The following is a 16,486-nucleotide window of genomic DNA, read 5'->3' as shown; positions in this document are numbered from 1 at the left end:
GAGAGGAGAGGAGAGAAGAGGAGAGGGGAGGGGAAGAGAGGGAACAGAAGGGGAAGGGAAGGGAGGGGAGGGAGGGAAGAGGAGAGATCTTTTCACTTTGCTTCCCCAGCACGTAGATGAAGCATAAAACAGCAGAGCCTCTGTGGGGAAATCCTAGCGACCAAGGACCCGCCCAGGCCCCCCCTTTTTTAAAATTTTTTATTCGATATAATTTATTTACATTTCAAATTATTTCCCCTTTTCTAGCCCCCCACTCCCTGAAAGTCCCGTAAGCCCCCTTCTCTTCCCCTGTCCTCCCACCCACACCTTCCCACTTCCCCGTTCTGGTTTTGCCGAATACTGCTTCACTGAGTCTTTCCAGAACCAGGGGCCACTCCTCCTTTCTTCTTGTACCTCATTTGATGTGTGGATTATGTTTTGGGTATTCCAGTTTTCTAGGTTAATATCCACTTATTAGTGAGTGCATACCATGATTCACCTTTTGAGTCTGGGTTACTTCACTTTGTATGATGTTCTCTAGTTCCATCCATTTGCCTAAGAATTTCATGAATTCATTGTTTCTAATGGCTGAATAGTACTCCATTGTGTAGATATACCACATTTTTTGCATCTACTCTTCTGTTGAGGGATACCTGGGTTCTTTCCAGCATCTGGCAATTATAAATAGGGCTGCTATGAACATAGTAGAGCATGTATCCTTATTACATAGTCAGGAATCCTCTGGGTATATGCCCAGGAGTGGTAGAGCAGGATCTTCTGGAAGTGAGGTGCCCAGTTTTCGGAGGAACCGCCAGACTGATTTCCAGAGTGGTTGTACCAATTTGCAATCCCACCAGCAGTGGAGGAGTGAAGTCAAACTATCATTACTTGCACATGACATGATAGTCTACCTAAGTGACCCAAAAAACTCCACTAGAGAGCTCCTACAGCTGATAAACAACTTCAGCAAAGTGGCAGGTTATAAAATCAGCTCAAGCAAATCAGTGGCCTTCCTATACTCAAAGGATAAGCAGGCTGAGAAAGAAATTATGGAAATGACCCCCTTCACAATAGCCACAAACAGTATAAAGTATCTTGGGGTGACTCTTACCAAACATGTGAAAGATCTTTATGACAAGAACTTAAAGACTCTGAGGAAGGAAACGGAAGAAGACCTCAAAAAATGGGAAAACCTCCCATGCTCATGGATCGGTAGAATCAATATAGTTAAAATGGCCATTTTGCCAAAAGCAATATACAGATTCAATGCAATACCCATCAAAATCCCAGGCCCCTTTTATAGACCAGTGTGGGGCTGGTTCAGTGGGAGGCAGTGCTGCGCAGAAGGTGCTCATAAGGAGCTGTCCGATATCCTGGTGCTGAATCTAGCACTCATTCCCGAAAGAGATGCTTTCAGCTATTGGTAAAGCAGGGCTCCAAGAGCTGCCCTGGAGTTTGGATCTGAATCTTTAAAAAGAGAATCCAGAGGAAGGAGAGGCAGGCAAGGAAGGAAAGCAGAGAAAGGGGCAGTAGCAGGACCTACAAACCTTGATTTCAGTTTGCATCTCAGAGAAAGCCCTGCTGCAGTTTCTGAGGATCAGAATGGAATGAAGGAGGAGAGTGGCTCAAGGGGGTGAGAGGAGGTCAGGCTGTGCAGAGGAGAGGGAACATTGAAATAGAGAGAAAGGAAAAGAGAGAAAAGCCAACGCTCATGCCTGCAAATTTGGGATTCCATTGGAAGAGATCGCTCACTTGGGGAAAATGGATTCTGTACCAAGACTAAATAGCATTTTGACTCTGGTGCTCTCTGGCTTGTGGCATTTAGGATGAACAGCGACAAATTGTGAGCACTTGGAGCTGGGGGCGGGAAGGTGAGGTAAGGTAGGACGCGCCTCAGAATAACTATCCATTGTCAGACCATATATGCTCTGGGTAAAAGAAAAGAACAGTGTGAAAACCCTAACCAGTGTGGTTTGACTAATACAAGCACCCTAAAAGTTAGCAGAGCTCTAATGAGCTTGCTCTGCTCGATTGCTCGCCCTTTTGTGGAATCATAAAAGTTCCCTTAACTTGCTGCTATATTCATGGTTCTTAATCTCAGCCAGAAATGCATGGTCCAGGAACAAGCCTCTAGGGCCAGAGACACTCAGGTGCCTCCTAGCAAAGTGATAAGATCAGACTGTAGCTCCCACCGATTTGCAATGTGCCCGAAAGAGTTCTTCCCTAACTTCCACGCTGAATGCTAAGCTCTCTACTGCGGTAGGCATTTTGTAACCAATGAGTACACATATAAAGGGTTTGGGAGTTTGGGTCGAAGAATTGTAGCCCAAATGTAACTGCCTCATGAAATCAGTGGCTGCTCTATTGCAGGAGGGAATGCTTTAAAAAATATAAACTCCTCCCTCAAAATCCCAGTGCCCATGAAGAAATGACGATGCCATGTTATCCACATTTCCACCCTAGCGAGCATAGAACACTGAATTTAATAGGCAGGAATTTTTGACTACCAGAAAGCTGCCACCTGCACTATTTATTTTAAGAATCCAGTTTGTCAAAGTTCAATAATTCACTAAAGCTGTGAGAGGTTCAAGCTCAATTGCTCAGCTGCTTCTCTAGGCAAAGGAAGGGAAGTTTTTCCTTCTCTGGGAACTCCTAAATAAAAAAGGATGAAATTAAGCCATCTGTGTTGTTTGCAAGAATGGCTTGCTACTGTCCCTCAAGTTTCTGGGTTTGATTCCTCACATATTCCTATACTGTACCTCAGAAACATCATACAGATTAGATCAATTGATTTTACTTTTGTAATTTGTACTATTAGTAGCAATTAAAAAGAATAAAAAGTGAACTGACTTACTACAAAAGATCCTTCTGCGTTATTCCTTAATCTTTACAGTAACTTGTCCAAAACTTGCATTCTAAATGAAACATGAGTGAATAGATGTTCAAAGTACAATCTGTGTTTCTGTCATCCAAAGATTGGAAAGCTGACAATCCATAGTTGTAATATTTTCTTAAAGTTTATGTTATAAAGGAAGGCCAAAGTGGCTACTCTCTCCAGCAGATTGGGATAACCTAGTTAATTATTTTAGAGGATATATTGAGGCAAATTTAAGTCAGGTAAAATTATTTCTCTTCTTCCTTCTACCTCATCTATTTGGTTCCCTTTTCCTCCTTTTCTTCACCCCTTCTCCTTGAAAGTATTGCCACAGTGCCCCAAAGAAAGACCAAGGGCTTTAGGAAGTGAGATTTGTTACTGAACTCACTCGTGAACCTTCTGGAACACTAGAGGTCAGTATTTTCCAATTGATTCAAAGGTGTGGCTCTGAACTCTGCTTTGTCCTTAGCACATTCCATTATCTGAAAAGAATGAATACTTTGAGGATCCAAATGTTGGAAGTAAGGGATACTGATTAAATGAGTAGACTGTACAGCACAAGTACATACTTGAGGTTCTTGAAAGTTCCTTCTTGGAGCTATATTTTCTGTAAATTAACTTAACTGTGCTCAATATATTTTAATAATATACAAACAACTAAATGCTATGTGTTTAAGACTTCAGCTTATTTTAGCCATAGTTACAAAGCCAGTTTTGGGTATTTAAAAAGTAGTGATAATGAACTTGAGAATTTCCTAAGTGACAATTGCATCCCCACTTTCTAACCAATATGGCAATATAGGGAATGATGCTAGCTAAGTATTCTAAAGGGAGTTTTCTTAAGGAACAGCAGTGGAGGTTGAATGTACTGTAAAAACTGTATACATTCAGTAAACAATAGGCTTACAGCAGGCACTGATTCTGAAATCAATGCATATTAGTGTTCTTCAGAGCCTATAAGGTAAAGATCATAGAACAATCACGAATATCTTCCAACTTCTCTAGGCTGCTGTGCACAACGGATATGCTATGGATGTACAATCAGCTCCCTTTCATATAAATACTTTGATGAATTAGAAATTCCAAGGGTTTCCTTTTTAATTTGATTTGTGAGAACTGATTAAGTTTATTTTCGCTAAATTTTGAGGAGTTTCCTGTGTCTTTAGTAATGTCAGCTTTGAAAACAGTGTGTGCCCAGGTACTTCTATTATGGACAGACAGCTAAACATACTAATTTTAAAATGTGGTGTTTCTTATAAAGTAACTTTTTATTCTTTGCCCTCTTTTATAATGACTTGCTGTTGTTGTAATTGTGTAGTGTGTACCTACTTGTACACTTGTTTGGTTCTCTCATACTCTGTCTCAAATACGGGCATTTATCTACACAGCGAAAATTGAATGCATATTCATTTAAAAGTTTTATAAGTTTCTAATTAAGCAAAATGAAAGCACAGTCAGACTAAAAGTCTTCCAGCCATAATATAGATATTACAAATCTATGGTGAGGATACAATTATCTACCAGTAATATGAACCTCTGGAAATATCACCATTTAAATTTTCAGGATATTAAAAAGGTACAGTGTTTCCTTTGGGTATATTCTGAGAGGACTGATATATATATATATATATATATATATATATATATATATATATATATATATATATATATATATATATATATAACTGTAAAAAATTTAAAAGAATTATGTATTTAACTACTTTGACACAAGAAACTATGACTTGGGAGTTTGATTAAATGAGGCCCGAAGTCAGCGTATAAGATGTTTTATTCACATTGAAGTCTCAGACCAGAGGTCAAATACTTAATTATTGTCTTTTCCAGCCTGCCAGTAAAATGCAGCATGCTATTGAGATATGTGTCTACTCCAAATTGAACATCAGCTAAATATCTTAGTAAGGATATTCATCTAAAATTAGGCAAGTTAAATTTTTGTCATGACAGAAGTATGGTGTCCAAAAAACAGGCAGTTTGCATAGTTCACACACAGAATAGTAACTTCATTTTTTAAAGAAGCATATTTTACATAAAGAAGCATAAATTACATGAGGTAATTTAAAATTTTAAAATTTTAAAATTGATTTAATTTTTCTGAAACAACTTAGAACATTCACAAAATACCTCTTTGAAGTTTATTGCTACTCATTATTAGTCTCAGAGACATCTTATTGTCATGAGAATATAAAACCCCATATTCTAGATTTTTCTCCCATTTTGAATTTCACAACAATCTTGAGAAGTTGATCATGATAGTAAAGAGATATAAGACCTTGAATTATCTGAATGCTGTTAACAAACAAAATAGAAGGATAGTATGGACAATGAATGTTTAGTTTGTGTTGATCAAGAGACTGCTTGTGCAGTATTTTCTGTGGCACCTACAGCTAGTTAGGAGAAGGGAGGGACCCCTGCACTGGTCAGTTAGCAGAGTCTGAAAACATTCTCCATTATCAATCTTGCTCACTTTGACCTTTAATGTTTCATATAAAATCATTTTCCATTTCCTTCATATTAGCTCCCATATCACTTTTCAACTATAAAATAAAAATGAAAAACTAGAACAAGGATTTCATGATAAAGGAGCAGATGTTGGAGAAGATTAATATCTACTGGAGCAGATCTGCTCTCGTCTGCATTCTAATTCTAAGGAATGACTGTCTTCCCAGCTACAGCCTTCCTTTTTCTCTGTCCATATGTCCAACTGTCATTAGTCCTTTGAGTGAATTGCTTTACTTTTTTGTATCAATTTAACATATAATGGTAGGATTTGAAGCATCTCTAAATTTTGTATTTTTCAATTGACTTTCAGTTGATAACCCAGACTGTACCAAATGTAAGCTGTGGGTGATAATTACTCACAACAGATAAGATGGGGAGAGGGTGTAGGTAGCTAAAAAGGTAGAAGAAAATAGCATTTTACAATTTTGAGTTGCATTGTATTGATTTATAAACAATGATGACTTTTTTATACTTCTGAAAGAAACCATTTCATCCATTTACCTATTGCCATGCTTGCCTAGTGACCGTCTACAAATTTCTCATTTTCCCCATGACCTTGATTTTGTTGAATAAAGGTTTAGGTTTAGATTGGAAGACAATGCTTACTTGAAATGGGTTCTCCCTGTTAACCACAGATGCTACTTACTGGTTATTTCATTTCAGTGTGTTTGAAATCAATGCACTTCAAAACAGGGAGATGCATATAATCAGATTAAGAATTTAATGAAATTTTAATTCCTGTTAGTAAATATGTAGCACACATCCCTCATTACACACACACACACACACACACACACACACACACTTTACAAGACTGCTCAGCAAGATAAAGTGATCTAGTTTATATGAATGAATTTCAAATATGTAGAACTTAGCCATGTCCCCCAAATCACTAGTTTCAGCAATGTGAAAATTCTGAATCCTGACCTAGATGCATTTTTAAACAGAAATATTTTTACAATAAAGTATTTTCCAATGTATGTTGCTATGTAATTTGTATTGTATCTGCAGTAATTTGGCAAGATTCTAAGATAAGTCTCATAACTTTAGCCTTGAAGAGCATGACTTAGTTTTGCACAAAACCAACTTCTGAGTCACACCTGAAAAAAGAAAAAGACAAAAACATTCAGACCAAGACTTGAAGCATGAGTGTAAATATCACATTTTTCAACAAAAAGCGAGTTTATATCTGGGCTTTTACCCAGGTTGAGGTTTTATATTTCTTTCATACTTTTAGTTAAAAGTTTGATAAGGGATGGAGAAACATTTAAGAAGTGATTTAGAATAACCTGTTGTGTATACACAAGCACAACACATGCCAGAAATGGCACTTCTGTGGCCATTATGTTTGTCAATGTTGTTGACATTTTGTTCATAAGTTTGCCAATATCAGACCATTGCTCTGCTGAGATCATAGTTCACAGTGCTATGAAGCATCATCATATGTGACATGGTGCAAGCCTTGATCTGGCTTTGTATAAAAATCCAAATATCACCCTCAATATTTCTCCTAACAAAATATAGAGTTCTATATTTTACAAAGCACACACTCATGCCTCTTGGATATATTTAAATGTGCTGCTTATTACTTGGCCTATAGTACCATTTTCACTTAATTTTCCCTTCAGTTTGTCAACTACACAGACTCTCTGTCTTTTCTCTCTATTTCCCTCTCCATTTCTCTCTCCATTTCTCTCTCCATTTCTCTCTCTCTCTCTCTCTCTCTCTCTCTCTCTCTCTCTCTCTCTCTCATTATGTCTAGTATGACATGTGCTGGGAATATTTGGAAGAACAGCTGGGAAGAATGGAGATGTTAAGGATCAAGATAAGTTGCATATATGTATGACAACACAGACTAAATGAAATATATTTTTAAATTTTCCCAGTCTAGCTTAGGTTGCCCCTATTTATTTCATTTTTTATAGCTCTTTCTGTAATACTTGTTGCTTCAACTAAGATATATTGACTCTTTGTCATATTTTATTTGAATTATTTCATCCAATAGTTAAAATACTGAGCCAGTAGATGAATGAAGGAATGATTTAATGGATTTTAGCAAAACATTTCAATTTTAAACTGAGATTTTTCTACTCTGTATTGGCAGACTTGTATTTAAGACAAGTTTTCTTTGTTATTATTTTAACAACTATTGATTATCACTGCTGTGGAAATTTCAAGTAGAAGTCAACTGCAATATGAAACAAAAATCCAAACTGTCTTACAGAGTATGAGATATGCAGCATGGATCTCCTACTGCATATTTCTCTGGATTCATTGCAGAGAAAGCCTGACTTGGGCACCAAGAATTCATTTATGTACTGGGGCACAAGGAGTCTTTAGGCACTTGACTTTACTACAAGTTAGAGTTAATTTGATTAACTTCCTTTTGCCTGATTGCAACCCATACCTTCTCCTCTTCTTTCAATCCCTCCCGTAAAACTCCCACTCCCTAGTTAGTATAGTTAGTATAGAAGAAGTACCTGCTCCCCTTCCTTCAAGTGAATGCTGAAACATGTAGTCCCAACAGAACTAAGCAACATCCTCTCTTCCACTGAGCCCAAGCAGGTAGTCTAGCTAGGGTAAGGACATCCAATGGCAGACAGCATAGTCAGAGACATCCCCCACTCAATTGGTAGAAGATCCACATGAAGAATAGGCTGTACATCTGGTACAATTCTGTAGTGGTACGGCACTTGCATGCTCTTTGGCTGGTGGTTTCATCTCTGTGGGTTCCCATGGACCCAGGTCAGATGACAATGTAGGGCTTCTTTCAATGTCCTTGACTCCTATGCTCATTAAATTCTATTCCCAACTCTTCCACATGACACCTTAAGCTCTGCTTCATGTTTGGCCATGGGGTTCTGCATCTGTTTTCATCTGCTGCAGAATGAATCCTCTCAGCAGACAGTTATATTGACCATCCTATCTGCAAGCACAGCGAGTATCATTAATAGTATTAGGAGTTGGCTTTCCCACATGGGATAGGTCTCAAATTGAGGCAGCCATTGGTTACCTGTGCCCTTAGTGTCTAATCCATCTGTATCCCTGCACATCTTGTAGGCAGAACAAACTTGGGTTTGAAGGTTTTCTGGATGGGTTACTGTCCTTCTCCCTACAATGGAAGTTGCACATAGCTACAGGAAGTGGCCACTTCAGTCTCTATATTCTCTGTGGTAGGGAATCTCAGATAGGATCAACCCATAGATTCCCTGCATCCTCCCCAATCTCATATCTCCAACTACTTCCAGAGATGTCCCCCACTGATTTCCATTCATACTCCTATCCTTTTCCCGCAACCCTAAATTTCTTAGTGCAATGTTAGTTAATACTTCATCTATAATTTGAAAGAAATGGGGCCCCATTGCTACAATAAATTCATTCATTATCTTAAGTTTAATATACAGAGTATTTGGATCCTATTTAATGGAATTTAGTGCTGAATCATGGAAAATATTATCATTTAATTGCAAATCCATTTCATGACTCTTATTAAAATTTTGTGAGAAACCCTTATCATTTTCTTAGATTTGAACAGAAAGGTGTAAATATCCAGAGTCAGTGTATGCTATTCATTTGAAGAACTTGCCAATGAACTTAGTCTTAAGTATTGCTTTTCTTTCATAAAGTTGAGTTTTCTATGTAGTTAGAGAAGTGAAGATTAACTATTAAGATACACTACATGACCTTCAGGAATGGTGAAAAGCTTGGCAACAAGGAAATCTTAGAAATAATTGTGAGCCATTATTTAGTCTATAGGACTAAAATTTTAATTTTCCCTCTTTTAAAGTTTGTGTATGTATGTCCATGAACATGTGTGTTTGTGCATGTGGATCATGAAGATCAGACTGTGTGGTATCTTTAAGAATGTTACATACCATCCTTGAGACAGAGTCTCTCATTGATCTAGAGTTTACCAGTTAGTCTAGGCAGGCATTAGGCTAGTCCTAGGTGACCTCCAGCTCTGGGAATATACATACATGTCACAACATCCAGATATATTATTTTAATATGGTGGATGTTGGTGTGTATTTTGCTTGCCTGATGGCTGCATGCTCTTAAAGTCTGTGTATGACACATTGGAATAATAAGGCATCATCTACATTGTGGAGCTGATTCACTCCTTCCACCTTAATGTGGATTTCACGTATAAAATACTGATCACAATCCTTGCATGGTTAGAACTTTTATGAAGCAAATGATCTTCTGAATGGTATACATGGATTTTTTGTTGGTTTTAAGGGTCAAATTTAGGTGTTAAAGCTTTCAAGTTAAGAAGTTTACCACCTATGCTATCTTCCTAGAACTTCCACTTTCTTTCCTTGTTAAGGATTAATGAGACATCAAATGAACTAAAACAAAATGATGTTGAGAAAACTAAATGAGATAATTACAGCAGCTCATTTAACACCTACTAAGGAAGAAAAGTCATTTGGAAGTTCAGCTCACACAATATCTCAAAGAGAATAATGACCAAGTAAACTTAAGGCACATGAACACATAAGCTACTAAGCCTACAAAAGTAGATTTGCAGCTAAAATGTACACTGTAAATAGTTAGATTACTTGTGACATATGACAGCAATATCTGATCAAAAGCTATTTTGTACTCTGAAATGAATCTTTTCTCTGAATTCAGTGTCCATTTTCTGAATCGAGTATATTTCATATAAACTTGACACCATATTGCACATGCTGCCTGGATCTGTCACTCTGATACTGTCTTCTAGTCTATAAATTATACTGGTTTGTATCAGCAAAATGAAAACTCATCATTAGTGATTGTATTATTAAAGCTCAACAACATGGATGCAGGCTCTCTCAACTGGGGATGGATTAAGCATCCTAACTCTCTTGAATGTCTGCTATGTGCAAGGAAAATTTCTAAAGCTGAGTGCTTCAGGTTGATGAATTATCATTGGTAAATGATCTTCAAGCATAAATACGAATGTCTCTATACTGTCTATTTCCTTTCTGCAGATTCTTAGGACAGGCTGTTAACTCTCTCCATTTCCTAAATTAGCTGAATCTACCAAATTCTTCAGGGTGACACCAGCAATGGTAAAGACAGAACACACTTCTGTGCATATCATTTTTAATAATTTATCTTTGAAGCAAAAACATTCCTCAGAATACAGTCCAAGCTCCATAACAGTCTGAGGAACTTTCCAGGACTCAATAACTAATGTGCTGCCCACACAGTATAACAAATCAGAGATGAAATCCAGTAGACTCTCAAATCTTGTACACCTCCAGTATAGCAATGATCTCAGAGAACAGCATCCATAATGCACAAGCTCCATGACCTCACAGAAATAGAATGACTGCATCCAATGAAAGGCAAATGGTATTTAGAATGAATAAAGGAAAAAACAAAACAATTATCTTCTTTCTGTATAAAACTGAGGGCTAAAGTTTTATTCTCCAGCCCCCAGGAAAAGCCAGACATGGAATTATATACTGTAACCACAGTATTCCTAAGACCTCTAACATCAACATATACACCAAGATATGTGTAAAAACTCTCCCCACACTTGAATGAACACCAAAAATATACATAGCCACAAACCCGACACATTTCAAAACACACACACACACACATCACACAAATATCACATACAGATAAACATACACAAACATCATACAGGTATATACATCATAAAAACACAGTAAGAAATAATTTAGCTTACAGAGAGAACAGTATTTAATAGGTGATCTTTAGTCACTGAGCCTAAATGCAACATCAATTCTTTGTTTTGTTTTTTCCTTCATTCCTTCTAAATACCATTTGCCTTCCCTTGGATCCAATCATTCTATTTCTGTGATGTCATGGAGCTTGTGATTATGGATTTTGTTTTCTGAGATCATTGCTGTACAGGGTGTGAAGATTTGAGTGTCTGCTGGATTTCATCTCTGATTTGCTATACTGTGTGGGCAATCACCAAAAATGATGCTACCCAGCAAGATGTGTTGGAGCATAACTTGACACAGAGCAACCATTTACAGGATGCATTTGGATATTGATGTAGTTCCATTGCTCCTACCTACTCTCTCTAAACAACTCCTCTATGATTTCACTAATTCCTCAAATCTGTAATTATGAGGAATACCTTAAAATTCATAGAAATTAGCCATGCAGAATCCATTAGGAGAGAAACTACAGAGAAGGATATGTAATGAACATTTGACAACTGGGAGGACAGACTATCCAGGTAGCAATACTAAGAAGACAGAGGATGTTCTGAGCTGAGGAAAGGGGAGAGAGGTAGGCATGTTCAAGATATCAGAGCTAACTCTTCCCTCTTTAGGTTTGGTGGCTGATCATCACCATTGTGTTCTTGCTCAGTGTTTAAAGGCTTTTTCCCTCATCTTGTTTAATCTTACAACTTCCACCCTCAGTTGTCCTCTCATTGTACCTTCTCTCTCTACCCATCTTTCCCACTCCTTTTCTTGCTTCCTTTTCCATGATTTCTTCTCCTATTTTTCTCCCTCTCCTCTTATTAGTTTATTTACCTTTTACAGAATGACAGTTTCACACGTTGTGACTTAAGTTAATGCTTTTATAGATTTCTCACTCAAATGTCACATACAGAGGTGCTGAATCTCAGGAGAGCAGTGGGAATTTGAATATCAACACAGCAGCCAGTGACCAGTGAAGTTTATAATTTCTAGAAAATTTATCTTAAACAAATTTGCATTTAGATTCATGTTTTATCTTTGCTTATGATAAAAATATTTTCCTTGAATCTTTAATTAAATTTGATTACCAAAAATGTATTCCTTACCCAAAGCAGAGGACTATAAGCAATAGAATATAAGTTTGAGCTGGGTGGTGGTAGCGCACGCAGAAGCAGAGCAGATGGATTTCTGAGTTTGAGGCAAGCCTGGTCTACAGAGTGAGTTCCAGGCCAGCCAGGGCTACACAGAGAAACCATGTCTCAGAAAAAAAAGAATATAAATATAGCATTTTGCCTCTGTCTATTTTTGTGCCTTCCAAGATTACTATAATTGAGAGAAGGCCAGTATCTGCCCTTTTATGTCAGAACAACAGTTTGCTTCATTTTCCATTTTCCACTTGGACTGATCTCTAACCTACATATAATTGTCAGTCAATGATAGGAACTAGAAAGATTTGATTCATTGAAGTAGGGAAATTTACTAGACTTTTAGTGGATGTAAATTGAGCTTTAAAAAGGTACTATACCTATCAAGACTCCCCCACCCCACTGGAGTCTGTGGTACTTCCACCATCGTCATCTGAGAGAATAAGACATCTTCATCTCCACTGGCTTTCCTCCTGTTGAGCCTTGGGTGCAGCCTTGGCTAGAGTTCAGAAGTGTAGGTTCTTTCTGATCAGAAAGCAATGAAGAGAAATGACTACTCATTTTACAGTCATCACCAATATAGACAAAATCAGAAGAAGTAGTGCATCAGATTAAAGTGGTACATCGAGAAGGGGATAGAGAGAGACAGAGAGAAATGAGAGAAACAGAGAGAGAGAGAGAGAGAGAGAGAGAGAGAGAGAGAGAGAGAGAGAGAGAGAGAGAGGAGAGAGAAAGAATTAACCAGCGTGTCTTTGTGAAGATTTCAACATACACCAAATGCCAGATTTAGAACACAGTGAGGTTTCAGTTTGTCCCTTAGTACAATTATACAGATGAAGGATTTGTCCCCATAAATGTGGTTGTTCTTGGTTAGCTGGGTAAAAACTTTAACCAACATCATATCCTGTACAATCCACTTTCTATTATCTTAAATCTCATGTAAGTTTATATCTCACATAGTCTGTCACCCAAGATGAAGCTGTTATTAAAACTTGTGGGGTTGTTCTTGTTTTCAAAGTTATCTATCTCAAACTCCTGATGGGAAATGATTTTGGTGTCCTGATCAACAGAATCTTCCTCCATTACTATATGAGACAACTTATTCTAACCTTGAAAAGATTCCCTCCCTCTTTTCTAAAGAATAACACTGCTGTATATAACTATCTACTCATAGAATTTGCCTTAACCACTGATTAAATCTTTCAATAGCTGACAAAATCTTTCTGCCACCTCTTCAAGGGTTAGGACCATCTTGTCAAATTAACACTGTACCTTGAACTGTCTGACAGTCCTTACTTTCCATGTGTGATGACTTTAATTCTGATTATTAACTTGATGAGATTTATGATCACCATGGAAATAACCTTCAAGTCAGTGTTTATGAAGGATTATCTAGACCATATAAGTTGAGTTTGGAAGACTCACTCCAAATATGGGTGATATCTTTTCATTGACTGGGTTCCTTGACTTAGTAAAAAAGAGAAAGGAAAATAAGCATCACCCTTCATTTCCCTGCTTCATGAGGAAAATGGCATGTGACCAGTTGTCTCACCATTAGCATGTCTGTCTACCATGGTGAACTGTTCTAGGGATCTATGAGCCCAAATAGACTATTCCTTCCTCTCATTGCTTTTGTCATATTTAAATTATAGTCAAAAGAAAGTGAGCTAACAGCAAGTGAAGAGTTTTATAGAACACTCTCTAACTAAAGACTTTGCAGTGCTGCTAAATACTCACTGTCCATACAATTAATTCATCAGTATGCTGGTTTTGAATATATATGTTTCACTCTAATTATACAGCACTGTTCACAAACCCATGCCGTGGAATAACCCAAGAGTTCATCTTCTGATGAATACATATTATATGGGAGAGTAGAAATTACAAACCTCTATCCAGTGTCACTGTTCTTCATCCTAAGTCAAGTGCAGTAAAGGATCCTGTGTGATAGCCATAGAACATGTATTTGGTAATGAGAAATGACCCTTACAGCAGTTTGCTGTCACCATAAGTTTAGTGGGGAGTTAGACAAATAAATTCTTTGCTTTAATTTCAAGGTTTCATAAGTTTGGCCTCCTTCATTTTATTTTTCAATTTCTGCCTTGAATCTTTTGGACATGCTTCCTCAGGCTTTGGGGATTCTAAAAATACATTGTTCAATGTTCAATGTCTTTTTCCTTGGGGCCAAACTTAAATTCTATAAATTCTAAAGAACAAGGTCTTTGATTACTCTGACTGCTGTTAACGACAAAAGCATCAATAAATATTTTTGTTCTACTCTTAAAAACAGCATTGAAAAGGGTAATGCTATACTGAAACCTTTTTCAAAAGCATTATATTTCCATTTTCTAGAAGAAATTTTATATAAAATTTCAGCACTTAAATTACAAAGTGCTACTATGGAGGAAATGGGCAAGACTGCCCAGAATTCATTGCTTCGGCATGTTTTTTTTTTCTGATTGTTCAAGGAGGGGTCTTGTAAAGTTCCCCCACTTCCCCACACTTTAAAAAATGTCTCCCTCTCAACCTCTTATTTTTCTGTCTACTAGTGTGTGTGTGTGTTTGTGTGTGAGCTCATGGAGGGCATAAGACATTATTGATGTCAAACCTCATCTTCCACCTTGTATGTGATAGGTTACATTATAACTGCCTATACTAGGCTGCCTGGCCACTATGCTTGCAGAAATTCTTCAGTATCCTTATTATAATTCTTTGTAGTCAATCTTGAACAGTACATGTACTAGAATATCTAGCATTAAATTCTTTATGGGACTTCAAACAAGTTATCAGATGTTTTGGACAGGTGCTAGCCCTTCTATACGATTTCTATAGCCCTATCTACTTCTAATTTTCAATAATCTAATTGTATAATTACATGCAAGATAATAATATTTTTAAAAGATTTAAGGAAAGAAAATAGAAGCTGTTTTTATTCAGACAGTTATTTTATGGCTGGGATAGAACAGTGGTGCCACTCTATAAATACAATACTATCTGCTTGCAGTAGTCAGTTAGTGTGGAGTAAGGTTATTACTATGATATCTGCCTGAAGTCATAGTAAATAAGTAGTTACCATTTTTGTGTTATTAACACATAATAATTATATATGCTTATGTGATATAGTATAAACTTTTAATGTACTGTATACAGCACATGGACTAAAGTATTTAACATTTTTTCTTGGTTGCCTAATAGCAACAAATTCTGGAATTTTTAAAAATTTTATGTGTGTTTTATTGACTCTTTTATTTATTTACATATCAAATCTTATCCCTTTTCCCACGTTTCCCCCATCCTGACAACTCCCTATCCCATCCTCCCTCTCCGTGCTTCTCTGAGAGTGTTCTTCCACCTACTCCTCTCCTATCTCCATGCCCTTGATTACCTATCTATAAAGACTTCATATGACCAAAGACCTCTCCTCCCATAGATGCCCAACAAGGCAATCCTCTGCTACATATGCAAATGGAGCCATGTGTCCTCCTTGGTTTAGTCTCTGGTAGCTCTGTGGTGGGGCTGGTTGGTTGATATCATTATTCACCCTATGAAGTTGCAAACCCCTTCAGCTCCCCCCAATCCTTTCTCTAACTCCTCCAATTTGTACCAAGCTCTCAATCCAATGGTTGCCTGTGAGGAAAAGCCTCTGTATTTGTAAGGCTCTGTCAGGGCGTCTCAGGAGACAGCCATATGAGGCTTCTTTCAGCAAGCATTTCTTGGCAGCCACAATACTGTTGAGGTTTGGTGACTATATATGGGGTGAAGCCCCATGTGGAACAGTCTCTGGATGGCCTTTCCTTCACTCTCTGCTCTACACTTTACCTCCATATATGCTCCTGTGAGTATTTTGTTCCCCTTCTCAGAAGAACTGAGGCACCCACATTTTGGTCTTCCTTCTTCCATTCATCAGTGAGTACATACCATGTGTGTGTGTGTGTGTGTGTGTGTATGTGTGTGTACATGCATGTTCATGTGTGTGTGCATGTGCGTGTGCATGTGTGTGTGTGTGTGCGTGCATGCATGTGTGTGTGTGTGTGTGTGTGTGTATGCTTGTGATTGGGTTACCTCATTCAAGATGATAGTTTCTAGTTTTATCCATTTGCCTAAGACTTTTAGAAATTACTGTTTTTGATAGCTGGGTAGTACTCCATTGTGTAAATATACCACATTTTCTGTATCCTTTCTTCTGTGGGAGGACATCTGGGTTCTTTCCAGTTTTTTGTCTATTAAAAATAAGGCTGTTATGAACCTTGTGGAGTATGTATCCTTATTACATGTTGGAGAATCTTCTGGGT

The 16,486-nt window shown here is 37.5% G+C and overlaps 1 pseudogene; it reads left to right on the top strand.

Annotated features, from left to right (window-relative positions):
* Window positions 1–1,740: 1,740 nt before the first annotated feature.
* LOC127697734 (contactin-associated protein like 5-1-like) overlaps window positions 1,741–16,486 on the top strand; it is a 508,343-nt pseudogene continuing 493,597 nt past the window's right edge.

The sequence above is a fragment of the Apodemus sylvaticus genome, chromosome 12, assembly GCF_947179515.1.
Source record: "Apodemus sylvaticus chromosome 12, mApoSyl1.1, whole genome shotgun sequence".
Taxonomy (NCBI): Eukaryota; Metazoa; Chordata; class Mammalia; order Rodentia; family Muridae; genus Apodemus; species Apodemus sylvaticus.
This window is presented reverse-complemented; position numbering and strand designations above follow the sequence as displayed.